This window comes from Puma concolor, chromosome F2 (genome assembly GCF_028749965.1).
Source record: "Puma concolor isolate L17-30 chromosome F2, mPumCon1.1.hap2, whole genome shotgun sequence".
Lineage (NCBI taxonomy): Eukaryota > Metazoa > Chordata > Mammalia > Carnivora > Felidae > Puma > Puma concolor.
Window position 1 is genome coordinate 78,242,347 of NC_141684.1, and position 9,202 is coordinate 78,251,548.

Here is a 9,202-nt window from a genome sequence, read left to right on the forward strand (position 1 = left end):
AGGTATATTGTACGATATTGTTATCTTTCATCAAGTTCTTAAATATTTATTTGTTTTTGAGAGAGTGCAAGTGGGGAAGGGGCAGAGAGAGGGGAACAGAAGGTCCAAGGTGGGCTCTGTACGGACAGGCTGACAGCAGCCAGCCGGACGTGGGGCTTGAACTCACGAATAGTGAGATCATGACTGAACCACGCAGGTGCCCCTATCTATAATCAGTTTTAAAAGTCAGTGCATAAACCCCTGGGCTGATGTCGCATGACCATGCAACAATGAAATATTTGCCACAAACACATCCCACTCAATGACAGAGATGCGCCAACGAATATTCCTTGAAACGCTGAAAGAGGAAATGAATTCATAATGACTCTTAGCATGAAAATACATTGATTTATTTGCGATCTCTGAGATGGTGTCACAATCAGCACGTATTTTACTATGTAAATTTGTTGTTAATCCCAAATACACCAGTTAAGATAAAGTATTAATTCACGGAATACTCTGGAGGGGAAGAATGGTGCTGATATGGTATACCTTGGTTAATGCTCACTATTCCCATATTCATATTTTGTATTTTATTACTATTAACCGTTACTATAGAATGCAACTGATGCTACCTTCTGGTAGGATCATAAAACATTGGTGCCAGAAGTCCCTCTTTCTTACGAAGGTAAATACGGTGTTACCATACAAGCCAGCGATCACAGTCCTAGATATGTACCCAAGTGATTTGAAAACCAGAAGCAACCAAACTATCCCTCAACAGGTGAATAGACAAACAACTATGGTGTATACATATAATGGAATAATCAGGGATAAAAAAGAGTTATTAAGCCACGAAAAAGATATAGATAAACTTAAATGTATAGTTCCAAGTTAAAGAAGGCCCTCTTAAAAAGCTGCACGGTATGTGACTCCAGTTATATGACATTTTGGAAAAGGCAAGACTATGGAGGCAATAAGAAGATTGCTAACTGCTACGGGTTCCAGGGACAGGAGAGAAGATTAAATGGGTAAAGCACAAGAGACTTGGAGGGCAGTGAAATAATTTCCCTGATACGGTAATGATGGCTGTGTGATAACACGCATATGTCAAAACCCTCAGCACTTTACGTTACAACAAGCGAACCTTAATGTAGACAAATTTTAAGAATGACCTAGGAGGTTGGGGGGTCCCGGGAAGGAATGCAAACGGTGACAAGAGACTCTAACTGTATGACAAATGTATAAAACAAGTTCACCGAAGGGGTGGGGGAAAAGGTGTTGACCAGTCGGAAATGACTAGGGTCTGTAAGACTAGAGAGAAAGGAACTGCATGTAAGCACTGAACTCGGGTTGATAACGTTTTTTCTCCCCAAGAGGATAAGAGTTAGCAATGCCCAGAGCGCCACACGTGTATACTGGGGTTGAGCAGTTAAGTGCATGGATGGCCAATGGTGTGAGCCCAGTTTTTTTAGTTGGAGTGGGAGCTTACAGACAAGCAAGGGGAGGACGCTAGAATACCCTATGTGGCAATGAGATGGAGACCGCGATCTAACCTCATGTTTACGTTAATACAGATACAGAGACAGTTACACATAGAAAAGTGTCGTTATGTGGATATACTTGTATTGTCCTGTGACATCAGTTTCCTCACTCTGTCAACGGAGAAAGGCCAAAAGACAGGAAGCCCCGGTAGCAAGGAGCACACCTGGTACCCAGACCACAGTTTCTAGTAGCATCCTCAAGTCCAAGTGACCAAGGCTGATTCTAGGACTGAGGTGGGGAATATACAAGAAGGGCCTGGTACAGCCTTAGTGCCGGGAAGTGAGGATGCGCTCCAAATGAATATATAAAGCCATAATTCGGGGCGCCTGGGTGGCGCAGTCGGTTAAGCGTCCGACTTCAGCCAGGTCACGATCTCGCAGTCCGTGAGTTCGAGCCCCGCGTCGGGCTCTGGGCTGATGGCTCAGAGCCTGGAGCCTGTTTCCGATTCTGTGTGTGTCTCCCTCTCTCTCTGCCCCTCCCCCGTTCATGCTCTCTCTCTGTCCCAAAAATAAAAAAAAATAAAAACGTTGAAAAAAAAAAAAGCCATAATTCCGAGGGGATCTCAAAAGAACACTGATGGTTAACTGGGTGGTCTTCCCGTGACTAAAGCTGGAAGAGTTTGGAGTAAGAAAAAAAAAAAGTATTAGATTATAACCTCAAGGGGTAGAACAAACATCCGTGAGTCCATACTGGAATACATGACTGGACGCGTGCTACATCCGTACACAGGAGAGAAGAGACCGACCCTACGTTATTTATGTTGCTATTTCTCCCTCAAGGAGGCACTACATAACCCCCCCCCCCCCACTCCTTAGGTGCAGGCTGGGCACAGTGACTGCCTTCCAGAAAGTACCGAATGGAAAGGGAGAAAAAGCATAACTTTGCAGTAGAGAAACGTGCCAAACACTGACTACCTCAGCCAGGTGACTGAGGTCAAAATCAATGATATGTCATGTTGATGGTATGCACTCTTGATGATGTGATGAGCCGGAAACACTAGAAAATTCCCAAGGAATGCTCCTCCTCAAAACTGTCAGGATCATCCAGAATCATGAAAGTCAGAGCGACTGTCAACAGTCAAGACGAACCCAAGGAGACATCACCACTGAGCGGATCAAATTGCCAGTGAAGATACTTGAGTTTTCTGAGCCCTGGAGATGTCCTGTCAGCCTCCCAAGAGCCTGGTTCAGATGCGGAGGAAATCCAAAGCCCTCGTGTTGTAGGAGGACAATTTGGTGCTCGCTCTACTGAATGTGTCCTTTAAAATTGGCTCTAAGCTCAGTTAAAGGTCAAGAGTGCTCTGTATATATAATGCAAGTAGGTGAAAGAAAAGGTCTTCTTATAGTGCACAAATGACCTTTAAGTCACTGCTATCAGAAAGCTACACAACTGGGGTGCCCGTGTGGCTCAGTCGGTTAAGCATCTGACTTCCGACTTCGGCTCAGGTCATGATCTCGCAGTTCATGAGTTCGAGCCCCGTATCGGGCTCTGTGCTGATGGCTCAGAGCCTGGAGCCTGCTTCGGATTCTGCGTCTCCCTCTCTCTCTGCCCCTCCCCCGCGCTCTCTCTCTCTCTCTCTCAAAAAATAAACATTAAAAATTAAAAAAAAAAAAGACTGTAAACCACAAGGGTGATCTCAGGTTCAGTGTCACAGGCACCATCTCAGAAGACACTGCTGGTCACTGGAGGAAGAGGTCCCAGGGCCCTGGTCATGCTCTCTGCCTACCCTTTACCACAGCAAGGCTTTCATGCCTTAAGACACAGCAGTGGAGGGCGACAAATGTCCCGCAGTCGACTAGCTATTGCCTCGGCAAAAACGGTCGTTTCCTTTTTGCATTTAGAGGGTAGCTTGGGAGCAAAAAGAGGAACCCATCGTGTACCTGTGTGGATTTGGTTTCAAATATTTAGTAATAAATCTTCGAAAACGTTATCTCTTTACCAGGTGTTTTCTGTACGAGACCCTAGGACTGGCAAACAAAGAACCCCAAACTGAGTAGCTTCGAACAACAAAGACTATTGTCTCACAGGTTTGGAGACAAGAAGTTTGAAATCAAGGCACTGGCAGAACCAATGGCCAAAGCTTCTCTCTGGAGAAGCCGCTAGGGGAGGCTCCCTCCTTGCCTCTTCCTAGCCTTTGGTGGCTGCTGGAGATCCTTGGTGTTCCTTGAATTGAGGACAATCACATGGCTTTCCTCCTGTGTGTCATTTTGTCTGTGTTTTCTCCTCTTGTAAAAACACCAGGCGCAGTGGATTTATGGGTTACTCTAATCCACTTACACCTCATCGTAACTTGACTGCATCTGCCAAAGCCCTATTTTCTTTCTTTTTTTAATTTAAATTTTATTTTTTAAATTTACATCCAAGTTAGTTAGCATATAGTGCCACAACGATTTCAGTAGATTCCTTAGTGCTCCTTACCTGGTTAGCCCATCCCCCTTCCCACAACCCCTCCAGTAACCCTCTGTTCTCCATATTTAAGAGTCTCTTATCTTTCGTCCCCCTCCCTGTTTTAAATTATTTTTGCTTCCCTTCCCTTGTGTTCATCTGTTCTGTGTCTTAAAGTCCTCATATGAGTGAAGTCATGATTTTTGTCTTTCTCTGACTGACTAATTTCACTTTGTATAATACCCTCCAGTTCCATCCACGGAGTTGCAAATGGCAAGATTTCAGTCTTTTTGATTGCCGAGTCATACTCCATTGTATATATATATACCATATCTTCTTTCTCCATTCATCCATCGATGGACATTGGGGCTCTTTCCATACTTTGGCTATTGTTGATAGTGCTGCTATAAACATGGGGGTGCATGTGTCCTTTCGAAACAGCACACCCGTAAATAAATACCTAGTAGTGCAATTGCTGGGTTGTAGGATAGCTATATTTTTAATTTTTGAGGAAACTCCCTACTGTTTTCCAGAGAGGCTGCACCAGCTTGCATTCCCACCAGCAGTGCAAGAGAGATCCTCTTTCTCCACATCCTCACCAACATCTGTTGTTGCCTGAGTTGTTAATGTTGGCCATTCTGACAAGCGTGAGGTGGTATCTCCTCGCGGTTTTGATTTGTATTTCCCTGAGGATGAGTGATGTTGAGCATCTTTTCATGTGTCTGTTGGCCATCTGGGTGTCTTCTTTGGAGAAGTGTCTATTCGTGTCTTTTGGCCATTTCTTCATTGGATTATTTGTTTTTTTAGGTGTTGAGTTTGATAAGTTCTTTGTAGATTTTGGATACTAACCCTTTATCTGACATGTCTTTTCCAAATATCTTCTCCCATTCCATCGGTTGCCTTTTAGTTTTGCTGATTGTTTCCTTCACTGTGCAGAAGCTTTTTATTTTGATGAGGTCCCAATAGTTCATTTTTGCTTTTGTTTCCCTTGCCTCTGGAGATGTGTTGAGTAAGAAGTTGCTGCATATATGAAAGACCCAACACTAATATCATCCTCAATGGGGAAAAACTGAGAGCTTTCCCCCTAAGGTCAGGAACAAGACAGGGATGTCCACTCTCACCACTGTTATTCCACATAGTATTGGAAGTCTTAGCCTCAGCAGACAACACGAAGAAATAAAAGGCATCCAAATCGGCCAGGAGGAGGTCAAACTTTCACTCTTCTCAGATGACATGATACTCTATATGGAAAACCCAAAAGATTCCGCCACAAAACTGCTAGAACTGATTCATGAATTCAGCAAAGGTGCAGGATATAAAATCAATGCACAGAAATCGGTTGCCTTCCTATACACCAACAATGAAGCAACAGAAAGAGAAATCAAGGAATCGATCCCATTTACAATTACACCAAAACCCATAAAATAACTAGGGATAAATCTAACCAAAGAAGTGAAAAAAATCTATACACTGAAAACTATCGAAAGCTTATGAAAGAAATTGAAGAAGACGCAAAAGCCCCATTTTCAAATAAGGTCATATTCTGGTGTTATGGGTAGACATGAAGTTTTGGGGGGACACTATGTGGAAGTTGGAGGGTTAAATAAATATTTACCCCTCAGGAATTCTGTGGTAGAGCAGAGCAAAAAGTCTAGGATCCAATTCAATTTTGTCACAGTGACCAAGAGAGCAGACCTTGGGAGCCATGACTGTGGTCAGCGACTATGGTCATCTCTGAGGACTCAGCTGACCAAAGCTTGCAAAGCAAACCCCGACATCTAACACGAATGGAAGACACTGAGAGCTGTGTCAACACCATCACAAAATGCCACTGGCTTACTCAGGCTCCAGCGGTGAAAATTTTTTGAAGGTTAAGTTGAAGGAGTAAAGTTTGAGAAACATCTAGAGATCTTTGAAGATTGTACTTTGAAATTTCAAATTGTTGACTTTTAGCCACTAATATTCAGAAACAATCGCCAATAGTTCTGTCACCAGACTGCTTGCTTGCTGGCTTGCAGCCTACGACTATACATAAAAAAAGTAAAGATCTGTATTGATTTATTTTCATATTCAGTGACCTGATCAAGCATAACAAACAGGAAAACAAGAAGGGCATGGCTGAATTTCATGTGCTTCTGTGTTGGTTCCCAAGGCTATTTGATATGACTGGGTACCTTGTTATTTTTTTTTAATGTGAATCTGGCAACCTCAACAATTTCCTAAATGTAACTCCAAGCTGCATGGCATCTGGTAATTAGGAGGCTGCTGGTTAGTACAAGTTCCAGAGACACCACAGTAATGTAATAGGTTTATATGTAAATTTTTCCGCTTCCTGCCTCTTTGTGCATAGTAGAGGACCCGTGTTGTATTTTCATCGTTATTTCTATGCAATATGGTGAACCTATCAAAATTCCGTCCAGCAAAATACCAGAGGCTGTCTTCTGGCATCTCCATTTTGCATTTTGGGCCCTGTGGGCACCTGCTTCCATACCAGGAGTTCAGTAAATCAGTACACATGGTATATATCAAGTACTGATCTGGGGGGAACAACTCTCTTTTCTGTTATTATCGCTACGGATGAGCTACGACCAAGTGGAGGTCAAGGAGGAAGCTCAATCTTCCCGATTTTGATATGCGTTTTTAGGGGCCAGAGGAAGCTCGGGTCAAAAAAGATGTCAGTGAGCTATAGACAACAGATTGGGGACCCCCCCCCTTCCTATTTAGAGCAACAGTGGCGATAGAGTATGTGCAAAGGTCAGCGCTGCTGATGTTTGAGCCCTCTTCGACCTTCCTCCCAGACACTGGACACCCGGCCCGGCTGACAAGGAGCAGGATTACAAGTCTGCTTCTGGGAATACCAATTTGTGTTTTGAAAGGTGATCCTCTGTCGCGGAGTTACATCACTTGCTTGAAGGAGAAACAAACAATTATTTATCAGTACCTCCACTCCAAGGAAGGAAGAGGCAGAATTAGTGCAATACTCAGGAGTCTAGACCCTGGAGCCAAAATGCCTGAGTTTGAATCCCAGGGTGGCCGCTGAGCTGTCTTACCTGTGGGCTGTGTCCTTATGTGTTAAATAAGGACACTATCAGTACCCACGCGGTAGAATGATACGCAAGTTAGAGTGGCACGAACTAAGGCAGTACTAACTACTACACCAATCTCTCTCATATAATAAGAAGTATATTCTGAGCTCGCAAGAAGTCCAAGACAAATATTTCTGATAGGCCAGCATAGGTCAGGGCATCACCCGCAACAGAAGGCAGGCACCAAGGTTCTGAGGTTTCCATCCAGTCTCATGCGGGAAAGGTGCCTACGGGCCAGGCCTCCTAATGGTAGCCATCGCTTCCACTCCCAGTCCATTGGCCAGGCTCAGTCATGTGACCACAGGCAAGCACACGCTTGGTTGGAAACGATCTGCACCAACAGGGAGATGACAAAGTGGATTCAGTGCGCAACTGGCCTCTGTCACATGACTTACGCAAATTGCATGGGTTAACACGTACAAGGTGCTTGAAGTTATGTTAGGCACCTTAAACACTGTGGACGTGCACGTACAATTTTTCCTGATACTTAATTATAAAAATTTTCAAATGTACAAAAAGTTGAACCAGTTTTATATCCATCACGTAGGCGCTACATTAATAATTTATTCTATTTGTTTTATTAAATCTATCTATCCGTCCTGATCTCCATCCATCAATCTATCTCATTTTTACGTCTACCACTATAAGCTGCTTCAGTACATGCCTCCCCTAGATACTTCAACATACATGACATCCATTAAGAGCTCAAGATCTGTTTACGATTTTTTTCTTTTGAGGTTTTTTTTTTTTTCCTTTTCTTAAGGGCAGCATGCTTTGAGTTTTGATAAATACATGTCCCAGTGAACCAAACCTCTGTTAATAAATAGAATATTGCTATCATGTTAGAGAGTCCTTGGCCTTTCTCAACTCCCAATCCCTTCAAGGCAATCACTGTTTTATTTGCCACCATAAATTACTTTTGCATGTTCTAGAACTTCAGAGAAATAGGATGATTCGGTGGCAGGTTTTTCATTTCATTCATTCACTACGCTCTTTCATTTAGCGTAGTGTTTTTTGCGTTTTATTCATGTTGTTATGTGTATTGATAGTGGTATTGGTGAGCAGGTATTCCATTGTTTGAGTATATCAGGTTGTTTTTTTTTTTCCATTTTCCTTTTCTTGGGCACATGAGCTATTATGAATTGTCATAAACATTCTTGTGCATGTCCTTTTGTGGACATGTGGATTTATTTGTTTTGAGTAACCCTAGGAGTAAAAGTGCTGGGTGATAGGGCTGGTGTAGGTTTAGTTTTATGAGAAGCTTCATGTAGATGGTGCTTTGAAAAATAAAGAATAGATCGTAAGCAAAATAATTTCCGTGAGGCTAGCGATCCTTTTCACTGGCTGGGTATTGGAATCTTCCATGAGACATAAAAAAATAATAGATACCAAGCCCTGTTCCGAAATCAACATGGAGGAATACAGTGAGAGGTCCTTGTGTTTCTAAAGCACCACAGGAAATTTTGCGGTGTGGTTGGTGTTAAGGGCTCTGGGTCTCAATGAGTTTAATGATGAGAGGAGGTTTACCCATCTGTGTATCTCAAAGACTAGCATGGTGTAGAATCCATGGAATATGTGTGACAAGTATTTGTTGAACTAACATGTTAAACCTTGTGGCTTGAATATTAAATATGCTTACTCTGCCTTAATGAATACATCAAATATTAGGTGTGGAAAATCGAAGTGCCCAAATAAGTTCAATGAAGAGTCTTATGTGGCATAAGTACTTTACATTTATATTTTCAGGGTTAACGAGCAACAACTAAACTCTTTATTTTCTCCCTAGAACCTGGAAAAGCACCTTGTACTTAGCAGGTGCTAAAAACAAACAAACAAACAAACAAAGACTTCTCTAATGAATAAACAAATAAAATGGAGTGGTTCTTATAATCATTTTGGTATAGAGAATGCACACTTAAATTTTGAGAATGTACAGTTCTTCTAGAACATTAGTATGGTTTTAATTTTAAATAGATTAAAATCACAAGCCAGAAAAAAGGTCCAAGCTTCATTATATTAGTTCCTGTGAGTCTAAAGACCAGGGAGAAATCTTAAAGGTCCAGCCAACTAACAGTCCATGGGTTCAACATTGAATTCAGCTCTGGAGGGTCGATTACATGTCTATGTCAACCACATGTTCTGAATATTTCCAAGAGGGTCTCCATCTTAAATTTCAGGTTAGATCTTATGCTTGTAGATTCAGAGGA